Source organism: Littorina saxatilis, linkage group LG1, assembly GCF_037325665.1.
Source record: "Littorina saxatilis isolate snail1 linkage group LG1, US_GU_Lsax_2.0, whole genome shotgun sequence".
NCBI classification, from domain to species: Eukaryota; Metazoa; Mollusca; class Gastropoda; order Littorinimorpha; family Littorinidae; genus Littorina; species Littorina saxatilis.
The window spans coordinates 42,822,775-42,835,582 of record NC_090245.1 but is presented as its reverse complement, the minus strand read 5'-3'; the positions used below and the strand labels follow the sequence as shown (position 1 = coordinate 42,835,582).

The 12,808-nt window shown below is 44.4% G+C and overlaps 1 long non-coding RNA gene across 3 annotated transcripts; it reads left to right on the top strand.

The window, feature by feature from the left end:
* Positions 1-111: 111 nt before the first annotated feature.
* On the top strand, positions 112-9,635 carry LOC138970341 (uncharacterized). Of its 3 annotated transcripts, XR_011456901.1 has the most exons (4): positions 2,535-2,660; positions 2,908-3,045; positions 3,535-3,680; positions 9,513-9,635. It is a non-coding gene; the product is annotated as an uncharacterized lncRNA (long non-coding RNA). The 3 variants fall into 3 exon arrangements; XR_011456904.1 differs by lacking the exons at positions 2,535-2,660; positions 2,908-3,045 and adding an exon at positions 112-225; XR_011456898.1 differs by lacking the exon at positions 2,908-3,045.
* The last annotated feature ends 3,173 nt before the right edge of the window (positions 9,636-12,808 follow it).

The following is a 12,808-nucleotide window of genomic DNA, read 5'->3' as shown; positions in this document are numbered from 1 at the left end:
GTCTGTTTGCATTCTTGTCAGCTGAATTTTCCTCTCAGCATTAGTATTGACAGTTCTATATCTCCACTACTTGAACCTTTTGTTTTTTAACAGGTTGTCACATAGTGCCAGAGAGGACAATGAAACCAGGGTACTCAAAGCGTCAGCAGAGAGGCATGAGAGCCCAGGACAAAAGAGGCCGTATGAGTTTTCATCCGATTCTTCATACTCACCACCACAATCTAGGTTAGTCTTATCTTCATTGTCTTTTCTGTCCGGGATCACTTACACGATAACCCATGTCCATGTTCCTTCAGGTCTATGTTTGCCCAGGTCTGTGCACAGGCGGAAGGTATCGTTCACTGGACCACTACTTTCATAGAAAGACTACAAGGTATGTCACTCAGCTTCAAGTCGTCTGTGTTCTTGGAGTCGCTTCCTGCGGACAATTTTTGTGTTCAAGGCGGTTTGCCTCTTCCAACAGTCTGTGTAAGGTCAAATAAATACAGTTGAATGATTGTTTTAACTACATCATACATGTATCTTTAATTTTCAGCTGCCGTCTGCTGCAAGTTGTTTTTAACCATCATTTTGACGAATGTTCGTTTGCGAACCGCTACCTGTAGTTGGGAAGAAATCATGCATCCCGCACCGAATATGCATACGGGTGCTCATTGGTCTAAAACATATGTAAATATTGCAGCGAATGGAAGCTACCCACGGGAGTTTCACTTTAGGTTTTTGTTAGGTTTTTGGTGAAGAACCGTTTGCCAAATCAAAAATAATCATCGAATATCCGGTTATTAACCAATGAGCGCATCGCACTACCAACTCCTCGGACCTACAACTGTTCAGCTTTCCCACGGGATCTAAGTGATATGCCGGCGACAGACGCGTTTGGTCGCACAAAATACGGTGCAGCGGACAGGCAGCTAAACATAAAAGGTACAGATAGTTAGAACATTCATTTATCCTAGCTGGCATTTGTAAAGTTACAAAGAATCTCGACATTGGCAATTATTATTTGCATAATTTTTTTTTGAAGTTAGTGGAGCAAGACTCGAAGCTGAGTGTCATACCTTGTAGTCTTTCTATGAAAGTAGTGGTCCAGTGAACGATACCTTCCGCCTGTGGTCTGTGTTCCCTTGGGTCTATGTTCCTTCAGGTATATATGTTTGCCCAGGTCTATGTTTCATAAGCCAGAAACACAGTCGATCAACTGCAGTTGTCCGAGAGAACCACAGTAATCCGACATTATCGGGTTTCACAAACAAAATTTCAGTCGGCCGACTGCGGGTCATCTCACCGGAAGTCGGCCAAACACGGTGATGCTCTCCCCCCAACACTGTGTTCGGCTTACTGCGGTAAACCGAAAATAAATGTAATTATCCGCACAGTCAATGACACAATGACAATGCTCACACTTTGATTATGTTTTCTCTGGCCGATATGAATGCGTGATGTATTGTGTAAAACAATTCCATCTCAAACGGCATAAATAAATCCCTGCGCCTTGAATATGTGCGCAATATAAATTGTATAAATAAAAATTAAATTTGTTTTTAAAATAAATCCCTGCGCTTAGAACTGTACCCACGGAATACGCGCGACATAAGCCTCATATTGATTGACTTTTTTGGATTGTGAGCCAAACCTTGTGATTGTTCTTCGAAATGTATCTATCATGACGCAGAGTAATCCAGGAGACAAGTCAGGGTTATGTCTTGAAGACGTCACATTATGGCGTAAGAGGGTTAGACGTCACGCGAAGGAATTACTGAAAGTCTCGATCATTGTTATTTTTAGCGGGCCGAGACTAGTTTTTTTCTTCCATCGCCATTTCCACGTGCAAATGAGCAAACGGAAGTGGTAATGTTGCTAAATTTAGCCCTCGACTTGGCCATTCGGATTACTGTACAGTTGGTTGACTGCGGTTGTCCGCGGGTGACGGTGATTCGCTCATGAAACGCGCTTTTCGGTGACCCGGCGATCAACCACAGTCGATCGACTGGGCCCCAGGGGCCAGTTTCATAAGATAGCAGTGAACCGACTGACAGTCGATCGACTGCCCAGTCGATCGACTGTGGTTGATCGCCGAGGTCACCGAAAAGCGCGTTTCATAAGAATGAAAACTATTGCACGGAATCAAGTAATTTTTGTTGTCACAAGTTTTCCCCAAACTGGTCTTTGATGTAATGAAAAAGGCAAAGTAGTGACTTCATTAGTTTGCCCAGGTTCCAAAATATAATGAGTCCCCCTCGTATTGCTTTGTTTCTAGCTGACTATGACTGCCTAAATGTCATCCGTTCATCTGTCCCTCCATCAGGTTGTCCGTCTGGCTGTCCGTGCACGCCGGGGAAAAATACAACTTTAACGTGAGGTCACCTCCAAAACTATAATTTATTTCATACCTCAACAGACTGTCCATGATGTTGGAATGACTTGGATCTAGTCTGTTTGCATTCTTGTCAGCAGAATTTTCCTCAACATTAATATTGACAGTTCTATATCTCCACTACTTGAACCTTTTTTTCAACAGGTTGTCACACAGTGCCAGAGAGGACCATCAAACCAGGGTACCCAAAGCGTCAGCAGAGAGGCGTGAGAGCCGAGGACGAAAGGAGAAAAAAGAGGCCGTTCGAGTCTTCATCCGATTCTTCATACTCACCACCACCATCTAGGTTAGTCTTATCTTCATTGTCTTTTCTGTCCGGGATCACTTACACGATTACCCATGTCCATGTTCCCCAGGTCCATGTTCCCCCAGGTCTATGTTCCTTCAAGTCTATGTTCTCTTAGGTCTATGTTCCTTCAGGTATATGTTTGCCCAGGTCTCTGTTCCCTGAGGTTTATATTTTCCACCATGATTATGTTTTCTCTGGTCTCAGTTCCCTAGTTCTAAATTCCCTGGGTGTATGTTCCCTCCAGGCCCAGGAAACAAAGCCCTGCACAACATTAACCAGGGGAAACAGACCTGCTCCCATAGTGACCTTGGGCTGAAAGCTCACGCTCTTGTTTGTGACCAAGAGTAAACCATGCTTGCCTTTCACACTTGGAGAAAACTGGGTCTGTATCATTTTAAGATAAAGCAAGGACTTGGTTTAGATTTTGTTCTGACATGTTAGATAGTGCCTATATTGCTTTGTTTCCATCTGACTATGACTGCCTACACATGTTATCCCTTCATCTGTCCCTCAATTTGATTGTCCGTCTGGCTGTCTGTCCATCTGACTGTCCATCTGACCGTCCGTCTGGCTGGTTGTCCGTCTGCTGTCTGTCTATATGACTGGCTGTCTGTCCATTTGTCTGTCTATCTGACGGGTTGTCTGTCCATCTGACTGTCCGTCCGTCTGGCTGTCCCTGCACACCGGGGAAACCTAAAACTTTAATGTGCGGTCACCTCCAAAACCATGTTTCATACTTTAACCAGGCTGTCCATGATGTTGGAATGACTTGGATCTAGTCTGTTTGCATTCTTGTCAGCTGAATTTTCCTCTCAGCATTAATATTGACAGTTCTGGCTCTCCACTACTTGAACCTTTTGTTTTTCAACAGGGTGTCACACAGTGCCAGAGAGGACCATGAAACCAGGATAGCCCAAGGGTCAGCAGAGAGGCATGAAAGCCGAGGTCGAAAGAGGAAGAGAGTAAAGAGGCCGTTCGAGTCTTCACCGATTCTTCATACTCACCACCGCCATCTAGGTTAGCCTTATCTTCATTGTCTGTTTGTGTCTGGATTCAGCTTCATCATTACCCAGGTCTGTGTTTCCCCAGGTCTATGTTTCTCCAGGTCCGTTTCTAAGGTCTGTTTCCCCCAGGTCTGTGTTTCCCCAGGTCTGTGTTCCCCCAGGTCTGTGTTCCCCCAGGTCTGTTCCTCAGGTCTGTGTTCCCAGACCTGCCTACCCTTACGATTTGGGCGTAACTTACTACGAATGTTAACCCAAACTACGCCACCATGCTTTCCAGAATGGAAGTACGATTTTTAAGAATCCAAAAGTATGATTTTTTGCATCTTATCTCGAAGTAAATCCGATCAGTATAGTTGCTTTCGCAGAGCTTGAGTTTGCGCCTGCGCGAGATCATTTAGGCAATATCCGGTCATTTCCGGCCTGTTCAGCCACAAACAAGATAGACGCTGCCGTTCGCATTACAATGAATTAGCGACGCGTGGAAAATCTGAGTCCCCACGAGACAGACGAATCTGACGAGGAAGCTTGTCACAGTGGTGGTAAAAGGATTGCTGTGAGAAAGAAGACAGCCATTCAACAGAAATACAAAGGCAGCTAAATGAAATCGTGGCCAAGCCTAGGACCTTAATCAAAAGGACCAAAGCACGTCTTGTGTTCCCTTTGCCACAGTGACTTTTCGTGTGCACACATTGGAAAATATGACTGTGCATAGCACATCGGGACAGATTATCACAAGGATGCAGTACAGAGAGCTCATAGAAACAAAAAGACGTTCAAATTACCTGTTTCTTTATCAGGAAGTTGAGTGATACAGTAACAAAACTGGAGGGAGAAATTATCCGAGCAGAAGACTTAGTGTCAATGTGCAAAATGATTGCCGAATGGAACCTGATTACACTTTCTTCCAACAGATTACTCTTTTTGGCTTGACTCATTACACCTTGTAATTTTGGGGGTAGGCAGGTCTGTGTTCCCCCAGGTCTGTGTTTCCTCAGGTCTGTGTTCCCCCAAGTCTGTGTTTCCCCAAGTCTGTGTTTCCCCAGGCCTGTTCCTCAAGTCTGTGTTCCCCCAGGTCTGTTCCTCAGGTCTGTGTTCCCCCAGGTCTGTGTTCCCCCAGGTCTGTGTTCCTCGGGTCTGTTCCCCCAGGTCTGTGTTTCCCCAGGTCTGTGTTTCCTCAGGTCTGTGTTCCCCCAGGTCTGTTCCTCAGGTCTGTGTTCTCCCAAGTCTGTGTTCCCCCAGGTTTGTTCCTCAGGTCTGTGTTCCCCCAAGTCTGTGTTTACCCAGGTCTGTTCCCCCAGGTCTGTTTCCCTATGTCTGTGTTCCCCAAGGTCTGTTTCTCAGGTCTGTGTCCCCCCAGGTCTGTGTTTCCCAGGTCTGTCTTCTTCTTCTTGTCGTTCGCCAATGCTAAACGTGGAGTCCAGCTCTGGTAATGAAGCTGGTGGTCTTATGAAGAGCCTCCACAGGTCCATGCAGCTTCTCATGAAGGGGCACCGGCCTGGTCCAGATCTCTCTCCTCAGGGGCTGGAGATTCCTGCAGTCCTGCAGGATGTGGGCTGCATCCTGCTCTGCGTCCCCACAGGGACACATGGGGGAGGGCACGGCTCGCAGTTTTTTGTGCAGGTGTTGTTGCATTCTGTTGTGCCCTGTTCTCAGGCGAAAAATGACTACCTGTTCAGGTCTTGACAGTTGGTGGTTGCTGTCGTGCGTTGGGGGGGGGGGGGGGGGGGTTTAAGCAGAGACTTTATGACGGTTTTCATCTCTGTGGAGCTCACTGGGTTTTCTTCTTGTTCGTCCTCCGCACCCAGTTTGGCCATTTTATCCGCTTGTTCGTTCCCCTCTATCCCGCAGTGTTAGGGGACCCACTGCAATATCAATCAATATGAAGCTTATATAGCGCGTATTCCGTGGGTACAGTTCTAAGCGCTTGTCGAATACAGTCTTCAGACAAGTGATGTTATGAAGTGTCGTTGTAAGCTGAGGCAGTTTGTTGTTGTTGACTGCTTGCAGCACAGACAAGGCATCAGTCAGGAAGACAACTTGGGTGTCGGGATTGACCTTGCTGCTGATGGTATTGGCTGCGTGGATAAGCGCTTCTACCTCTGCTCTGTAGTTGGTGCAATGGAGGCCAGTTGGTATAGCCTCTGCTTGCCACTCTCCACTGGGGTGTTGGATGTAGACACCAGCTCCTCCTCTCTTGACGGCATCTGTGGCGGACCCATCTGTAAAGACCCGCATCCATGCTTCTTGGGGTATATTTCGTCGAGCATGGCAAGTGTCACCTGGCTTTCTTCTGCACATCGCTCTGTTCATCTTTTGTTGTGAGATGAGGAACTGTGGTCTGGATGGACACGTTTTCAAGGTTGTTTTTCCAGGGTGGTTCTTCAAGGGAGAAGTGTGATGGGTGAACCAGTTCAGGCATCTTTGCTTGGTGTTCTCTCTTCAGGGCCCGTGTCTCAGTTGCAAAGCTTGATCTCTTTAGCCTGCCAGAAGAGAGCTGCTTTATCCTTGCATTCATTTGGTGGTCTGGAATGCACTGGTACTTGATGTCTTGTACCATCGCTTTGCATTCTCTTCTCTTGCTGAGTGGAGGTATGCCGGTCACCTGTTGCATCTTGTCTATTGGGGTTGTCTTCATAGCGCCTGTGATGATTCTCATCGCTTGATTTTGGACTATCTCTAGGGTTTGAAGGTGCGTCTTGGCTGCTGTCATCCAAGAGCTAGATCCGTACTCAAGGTGAGGTCGTACGGTCCCCTGGTACACTGTCTTGAGGATCTTTTCGTTTGCGCCCCATTGTGATCCTGCCAGTTTCCTCATGATGTTCAGTTTTCTTCTGGCTTTTGCTTCCGCATTCATGATGTGATGTTGCCATGTCATGCGTTTGTCATATGTGACTCCGAGGTAAGTTTGCTGGTCTTCAAACTTCAGTGGCGTGTCACCCAACGTCAGTCTTCCAGGTTGTACTTTGGCGGAGAGTGTGAAGAGAGTAGCTGTTGTCTTGTCTCTGTTGATGGTTACACACCAGTTGTCTGTCCAAGCTGCAACTTTCTCGAGGGCAAGTTGCATCCTGTAGGTCGCAGTTGTTGCATGCTCCTCAGTGCACCAGAGAACAAGGTCATCAGCATACAGTGCTGCATGGACTCTACTGGGCAACTCGGGCATTCAACAGAAATACAAAGGCAGCTAGCTAAATGAAATCGTGGCCATGCCTAGGACCTTAATCAAAAGGACCAAAGCACGTCTTGTGTTCCCTTTGCCACTGTGACTTTTCGTGTGCACACATTGGAAAATATGACTGTGCATAGCCAGGGCCTAGCATTGTAAGCTGTTCGGCTTACTTTACGCCGAAATAACATCTCCAGTACGCGGAACTCGATTTGGTGTACTCCGAAATGCAAAAACCTGTTATTCCCAAACGGTAAACCCAAACAGTCCCAGCTTTCGTTTTGTGCGCTGTTCGGTTCAATTCTCAATCGGTTTGACAGTTTGCTTGAGCACGCACTTCCTGTGGCATCGCGCGACCATGCTTTGTGCCGGTGTTTTGTGGCTCTAGACTTGAAATAATGTCTCGAAGCGACATTGTTGAACGTGGTCAGCCATTCAGTGACAAAGAATCTAGGTATTCCTGGAAGTGGGAATGGCACTTTCAGGCCAAATAACACAAGATTGTCAGTTTTCTTGTTTTCTGTCTGTGTTTTGCTTGTTGGTGAAGGCATAATTTAGTTGCTCAATCTTCTGGGGGGGGGGGGGGGGGGGGTCATTTTAGGTAAAAAAATCTCAATTTATTTTTCAAATTTTCTATGAGTTTTTTTTCTATTTCACCACTATATATATTTATATTTCTTCTTTTTTTTTTCCCCACCAGGGGCCAGACCCCCGCCTTTGTAAGCTGAACTCACTTTTTCCAATGCTAGGCCCTGATAGCACATCGGGACAAATGATCACAAGGATGCAGTACAGAGAGCTCATAGACGTTCAAATTACCTGTTTCTTTATCAGGAAGTTGAGTGATACAGTAACAAAACTGGAAGGAGAAATTATCCGAGCAGAAGACTTAGTGACAATGTGCGAAATGATTGCCGAATGGAACCTGAATACACTCTCTTCCAACAGATTACTCTTTTTGGCTTGACTCATTACACCTTGTAATTTTGGGGGTAGGCAGGTCTGTGTTCCCCCAGGTCTGTTCCTCAGGTCTGTGTTTCCCCAGGTCTGTTCCTCAGGTCTGTGTTCCCCCAAGTCTGTGTTTCCCCAGGTGTGTTCCTCAAGTCTGTGTTCCCCCAGGTCTGTTCCTCAGGTCTGTGTTCCCCCAGGTCTGTGTTCCCGCAGGTCTGTGTTTCCCCAAGTCTGTGTTTCCCCAGGTCTGTGTTCTCCCAGGTCTGTTCCTCAGGTCTGTGTTCTCCCAAGTCTGTGTTCCCCCAGGTTTGTTCCTCAGGTCTGTGTTCCCCCAAGTCTGTGTTTCCCAGGTCTGTTCCCCCAGGTCTGTTTCTCAGGTCTGTGTTCCCCAGGTCTGTTTCCCTATGTCTGTGTTCCACAAGATCTGTTTCTCAGGTCTGTGTTCCCCAGGTCTGCTCCCCAAGGTATGTGTTCCCCAGGTCTGTGATCCCCCAGGTCTGTGTCCCCCAGTTATGTTTCTCAGGTCTGTGTTCCACCAGGTCTGTTCCTCAGGTCTGTGTTTCCCCAGGTCTGTTCCCCAGGTCTGTGTCCCCCAAGTCTGTGTTCCCCTGGTGTGTTCTTCAGGTCTGTGTTCCCCAGGTCTGTTCCTCAGGTTAGCCATCCCCCAGATCTCTGTTCCCTGAGGTCTAATTTCCTCTGTGTCTCTATTTCCCAAGGTCTATATACTAATAAATAATGTTATGTGTGTGTGTGTGTGTGTGTGTTTTTGACTCACATGCGAAGCAAAAGTGAGTCTATGTACTCACCCGAGTCGTCCGTCCGTCCGTCCGTCCGTTCGGACGTCCGTCCCTCCGTCCGGAAAACTTTAACGTTGGATATTTCTTGGACACTATTCAGTCTATCAGTACCAAATTTGGCAAGATGGTGTATGATGACAAGGCCCCAAAAAACATACATAGCATCTTGACCTTGCTTCAAGGTCAAGGTCGCAGGGGCCATAAATGTTGCCTAAAAAAACAGCTATTTTTCCCATTTTTCCCATTTTCTCTGAAGTTTTTGAGATTCAATACCTCACCTATATATGATATATAGGGCAAAGTAAGCCCCATCTTTTGATACCAGTTTGGTTTACCTTGCTTCAAGGTCAAGGTCACAGGAGCTCTTCAAAGTTGGATTGTATACATATTTGAAGTGACCTTGACCCTGAACTATGGAAGATAACTGTTTCAAACTTAAAAATTATGTGGGGCACATGTTATGCTTTCATCATGAGACACATTTGGTCACATATGATCAAGGTCAAGGTCACTTTGACCCTTATGAAATGTGACCAAAATAAGGTAGTGAACCACTAAAAGTGACCATATCTCATGGTAGAAAGAGCCAATAAGCACCATTGTACTTCCTATGTCTTGAATTAACAGCTTTGTGTTGCATGACCTTGGATGACCTTGACCTTGGGTCAAGGTCACATGTATTTTGGTAGGAAAAATGTGTAAAGCATGTGAGTCGTATGGGCTTTGCCCTTCTTGTTAATGATTAATGTGTCCATCACCTTCGCAATATACTCTCACTCTCTCTTTCTCTCTCTGTTTTTTCCCTCTATGTCACTCAAACTTTGCTTGCAACAACTGCATTATTGAATATAATTCTTCCTGTCCAATTGTTGTGAGTAAGATTATATTGTCTCACACTCTTACCCTAACCTTTGTGGGATGTTGTATTCTGCAGATTCAGGATGCCGATCATCTCTTTGCCAGCCAAAGCAAGTCCTTTCAAGTGACCATTCAAGTGACCATTCAAGTGACCATTCAAGTGTTCAGTTTCCTGCTCTACTCAAAGAGGCACTGTCAGGTGGGGGGGGGGGGGGGGGGCGTGGGGGCGGAGATAAATGCAAAAAACATTGTTGTATTTTTTGCCAACAAGTCAATGTAAAAATGTCTACCCACCTTGAATGAGTTCACAAAGAAGAGCCAGAGGTAGCTCAGATTTTGGCAGTGAAAAAAGAAACTTGCTTCGCCGACAAGCTTACCTTGGATCCACGAGTCGTCGCCATCTTGAAACTGCAACTCGTCAGTAACTAGAGTTATCTGTCCTTGGGCTGTGTGTTTCGGCAAGTCGGAAACTTTTTCACACGCTTTGGTGTGTGAACTAATATACACACAAAATTGACGAAAGTGCACAAAAAGGTTCCAGCCTTGAAAACTTCTGAGAACCCTCATTTGACACTTTTCTGCTAGAAACAGTAGTAAACAAAGTGGGTCCCTATTTCATAAACCGACTTTTTTTTAAAACAGTTTTTTGAAAAGGTAATTGGAAAAATGAAAGACGATGACATTTTCAGATTCGCTTCTCTTAAAGGCTGCCCTTTACGTAGCGTTCATTAATTAATTCCTATTGTTTACATGTGCCAATAATGTTATAAAACTGTACCTAAGGGGATATAATAAAGATTGGCTGTAGCTTTCGAACACAGAAAAAATTATTGCAGTATTGCAAAGTGGTGTTGATAGTGTCGAATGTAAACGGAACAGTCTCAAAGTGAAAGTGGATGTTTTCCGGAAATTGCGAAGTTAACAAGAATACAGAAAAGCTCGCTTTCCTGCTTAGCACAATACACTACCGCGCTAATCTGGCGTGTCAATATCACTACGTTTGCACGTGGAAGGTGAGCGATTACCCCCCGCGGGTTAGGGGAAGAATTTACCCGATGCTCCCCATGTCGTAAGAGGCGACTAACGGATTTTGTTTCTCCTTTTACCCTTGTTAAGTGTTTCTTGTATAGAATATTATATAGTCAATTTTTGTACAGAATTTAGTCAAGCAGTATGTAAGAAATGTTAAGTCCTTTGTACTGGAAACTTGAATTCTCCCAGTTAGGTAATATATTGTACTACGTTGCAAGCCCTTGGAGCAAATTTTTGATTAGTGCTTTTGTGAACAAGAAACAATTGACAAGTGGCTCTATCCCATCTTCCCCCTTTCCCCGTCGCGAAATAACCCTTCGTGGTTGAAAACGACGTTAAACACCAAATTAAGAAAGAAAGGTGAGCGATTTCCTTCACGCGGGGATTGACGAAGCTGCACTGTCTGTGTTGACAGTCTAAAAATAGCCTAAGTCCTGGAGAACTGTTGCTAAACATAGCAATAAACTTTATAAAGAATTAATTATTTCTCGTAATTGGTAAGGACTTCAAACCTAAAACTTTGCAGGAAGCTTAATTTATACATCCCCGCAACGATGGGAAAAGCCCTGGAAGTAATTAAAATTATTAAATAGGACTATGTCAGCCTTTAAAGTATGGGGAAAGACTGTTCTCAAGAAGACACATTGATAAGTTGCAGACTCCCCGAACTTGGAAGACTTTCTAAGATATTGAGGGATACGTCTGGAATGATAATTAGTACTATCAACCAGGCTATAGCATGTTTACACTTGGTCACAAACAGGAGTGTACTCCGAATGATATGTTTTTGGAGACACTGGAAGATATTCAATGTTTTTAAATTGCTATATGTGTGTGTTACAATATTGGTTGAAAATAACAATAATGAATGAAAACAGGATACCAAGAAAAGCGTATAATATGCTCTTGAAGTTGGATGAAAAGGATTAAACAAATTGGGCCACCAATGTTCACCTGGGTTTGTATAGATTTGGATTTGTATGGGAAAACCCAGGAGTTCAGTCAATCCCTGTATTTGTTCAAACATGTAGGCAATGGTTAATTGATTGCAATGTCAAAATTGGTCCAGCCGCAAGACCCTTGCAAGTTTTCGAATGGGATTAGCAGTTACAGAGCCAAATAAGCACAGCCATGATAAAACTAAATTAACTACGGCATTTTTCTGTCCTTTTTGTAAAACATGTATTGAAAGTGATGTGCATTTTGTATTTGTATGCCTAGCGTATGAAGATTTGCGTGCAGAGTTGATTGCAGCAAAATAATACAGGATACCATGTATGTTTCGATTGTCAACACAATTGTACAGTCACAGAACCCTGCGCAGCTGCACATGTTAGAAAACTGGCCATTTTTTATTTGAAAGCCAAAAACACAAAAAGAAGTTGTATTTGGTTAAGTTGATGGTATTGTAATACGTTTTGTCCAGGAAAACTATGTCAGTTTATTACATGACAACATTTGTTTTATTGATCACACGTTCATATTTTTTGCAAGAGCGTATATATAGTTATCGTATGTTAAAAAGGTATGTGAATATGCGGATGATTGGGGAACAAATGCAGCGGACATGCATGTGAAATTCATGAAGAAGTGTCAGATATGCATGCACATGTGACTAACCCAGTACCCCCCGTGGGTTAGGGGGAGTCCCATATTGGTTGGGACTAGAAAGAATTTACCCGATGCTACCCTGCATGTCGTAAGAGGCGACTAACGGTTCTGTTTCTTCTCTTCTTTTGTCTTATTTCTGCCTTACCAGTCCTTTCACCTATATTTCCTTCCAAGAAAACTCTCCCTACTATTCCCTGCAGTTTTCCAATTCTTTTCTTGTTGTCTTATTTCTACCTGACTGGATCCATCACCTTTATTTCACTTACCAAAAGTCTTCTTTTCCACATCCTTATTTCTCTGCACCCCGCATGTCGTATGAGGCGACTAACGGATTCTGTTTCTCCTTTAACCCTTGTTAAGTGGTTCTTGTATAGAATATAGTCAATGTTTGTAAAGATTTTAGTCAAGCAGTATGTAAGAAATGTTAGTCCTTTGTACTGGAAACTTGCATTCTCCCAGTAAGGTCATATATTGTACTACGTTGCAAGCTCCTGGAGCAATTTTTTTGATTAGTGCTTTTGTGAACAAGAAACACTTAACAAGTGGCTCTATCCCATCTCCCCCCTTTCCCCTATCCCATCTCCCCCTTTCCCTCGTCGCGATATAACCTTCGTGGTTGAAAACGACGTTAAACACCAAATAAATAAAGAAAGAAAGACTAACCCAGTATCAAGTATGCCTGTGTGCCGAATATTTTCATATGAATTTCTGTTTGTTAATGTTATGGTG